Raw genomic sequence first — 2,654 nt, 5'->3', positions numbered from 1 at the left:
ACTCCAAAAGAACCGTGTGAAAGAAGAAAGTAACGATCAACTGTACCAAACATTAGTACCAACACAGCCACACTACCTTCTGTTTGGGGGACAACTTTCAGTTCTAAGGCCCTGTTCGAATCCCCTCCGCTCCTCAACTGCAGCTCCCGGAGCGGAGGGAGCGCCAGCACAATCGCGCGGAGCGGCTCCAACCCAGCTCCTCATGCGGAGCGGAGTTGAGAGTCGGGAGAGTTTCCGAACAGGCTCTAAGTCTGCTACAAGTCACACAAAACTGTTAAACTGTGATACTCGATGCATATCGCCTTTCACCACAAGTCAATTGTTTCGGGCAGCTTCAGAAACCAAGAAACTTGGGATACCGCAACTTAGTAAATATTCCCTCCGTTTTTTTAGTCTGCATATAAGATTTGGTCAAAGTCAAACTTTATAAAGTTCGCCAGAAGTGAATCTTGATACTTTTTTCTATAAACTTAGTCAAAGTTAACAAAGTTTGACTTTGATCAAATCTTATATGCAGACTAAAAAGAAACGGAGGGAGTAGTTGAGGGACAATGGTGGTAGTCAAAGTTCAAGAAGCTGATGCCCTGTATTTTACACCAGTTTCAGAGCAAATTAACTGAGGCAACACACTGTTCATTTGATGAACATAGTTGCAATTTTTGCAAAGATTGCGTCAACAAAATATTATCTGCAGCATATAAAAACATTTCCTCAAATCTCAAACGAATGGGGCAGTTGACAACAAATGTCCCCACAAAGAAAAAGAAAACAAAAACCGTCGACAGCAGGATTCGAACCTGCGCAGGCAAAGCCCAACAGATTTCGAGTCTGTCTCCTTAACCACTCGGACATATCGTCTGCTCCGGCAGAGGTTGTAAAAGCAGGTAAACATTATAGAAACTGTACCCTGTCATTGCATTGTGTAGTGGCACTTCAATGAAAAGCTCTATTTTTGCCTCTCTTTTTTGCGGGATAAAGCTCTAATTTTTCCATGAGCAAGGCAAAGAAAAGCTCGAAGTATTCATTGCATAAAATGAATTTCACCCTTCAATCTACACTGTGCCGCAAGTCTACAGTACGCTCGGCTAGATTTTTTTTTTAATTAATCGCACCCATCTACTCAACTTGATGTTGCCATACTCCTAGACATTGTTCCTCGTCCTATTACTGTCATAGGTTATGCTTACCTCGATTTGTGTCATCCGCATACCATGAGGCAGTGACATAGTAGAGCGGCAATTTTGGGATTCGATTGTATAGTTATGGTAAAGGAAATGGCTATTTTCCTCGGCTGGTTCTCGGTTACCTGACCTGTTACTTTTGGTTAAATCCATGGGTCTAAAGATGTGATGCCAGTAAGTTGTCATGTTGAGAATAAGTTTGTGATGCGGTGTTAGAGCGTCTCCAGCCGAACCCTCAAAAGTGCTTAACTCCTTAGAATATTCCCTTTTGATGAGTTAAGCCGCACCTAGCCCAACCCTTAGTCGGCTTAACTCGTAAAAAAAAGGAGGTTTGTCGTTGGTACTGCAAATTTGAGCGGTCGAAGCAACTTCGCAGGAAAAAAACCTCTTGTGTGGCGCCTCCATATCGCTTGAAGCCCTCTATCCCGGTGTTGTCTACGCCGATTTCCTTCCTCCTAGCAGCCACTGTGCACACTCGCGGACCTCTCGGGCCAAGTTAGATTAGCTCCGCTACGACACCGCTACCAGAATCGGTCCATATCTTTGCGGCCGTGCTTTCGAGGATGAAAAGGCCACCGCCAAGCTTTGTTTCGTCCAAATCGGAACCGACGGACCACGAGATGGTGTACAACACTTGTGGATGAGCTAGGCGGCGCTGGAATCGCAACCACGCTGGGAAATTCCAAAAAATCAGAGATCAGTTGGGACGAGCTTGGTCGGCGACGGGCGAGCATGGCTTGGAGGAGAGTCCTCTTCCTCTGAGCCCGCAGGCCATCCCCCAGCACCCCATCATCCACCCGCAACCCCGTCGTCGCCTCAACGCCACCGGCGATGGCTGTCACCTTTTCCGCTTGCAAAAGTGTTCGATGAATGGCCTAGGTGCATTTTCTTGGCCTTTTCATTGCATTTTACTGTTTTTGCAATCAAATTTTAATATCGAATATTCCATAGTGTAGACGAATAGGTTAAGGGAGATATTCTTTGATGAATCTTGAGAAGATGATTATGATTTTGAAATAGCCATCGACATAATCGTTCACGAGGACTTTTGGCGACCAAGACTAGGATCATAGTTCGCCCGTTTGTGCAGCAGTCAGTATAGAGCAGTAGGTCATGACAAGCTTACAAAGGATTACTTTGCACCCAATTCAACCTATTATGAGAAGTATTTTCACCAACTTTTTTGGATGTACCGAATTCTCTTACTCACCATTGCAAAAGTTGTTGAGGAGCATCATCAATGGTTTAAACTGAGGATGAGTGCATCAGAAGATATAAGTGCAAGCCCACTGATGAAGTGTGTCACGGTTGTTCGAGTGCTTGCCTATGGGTGTTCGGACAACGACATTGATGACAATGTCCACACTGGCTAAGAATCAATCCTAGAGGGTGTCGGGAAAGTTTCAATTGAGGTTTTACACGGATGCCCTAAATGGGCCAACCCATAATCACGCCGGTAAACGTACACCAATT

The 2,654-nt window shown here is 45.0% G+C and overlaps 1 non-coding gene across 1 annotated transcript; it reads right to left on the bottom strand.

The window, feature by feature from the left end:
• Positions 1-776: 776 nt before the first annotated feature.
• On the bottom strand, positions 777-858 carry TRNAS-CGA. Its single transcript has one exon. It is a non-coding gene; the product is annotated as a tRNA-Ser (tRNA).
• Positions 859-2,654: the final 1,796 nt, after the last annotated feature.

Source organism: Triticum dicoccoides, chromosome 1B (genome assembly GCF_002162155.2).
Source record: "Triticum dicoccoides isolate Atlit2015 ecotype Zavitan chromosome 1B, WEW_v2.0, whole genome shotgun sequence".
Classification (NCBI taxonomy): Eukaryota; Viridiplantae; Streptophyta; class Magnoliopsida; order Poales; family Poaceae; genus Triticum; species Triticum dicoccoides.
The sequence above is the reverse complement of the archived record's forward strand: the minus strand, read 5'-3'. Positions and strand labels throughout refer to the sequence as shown.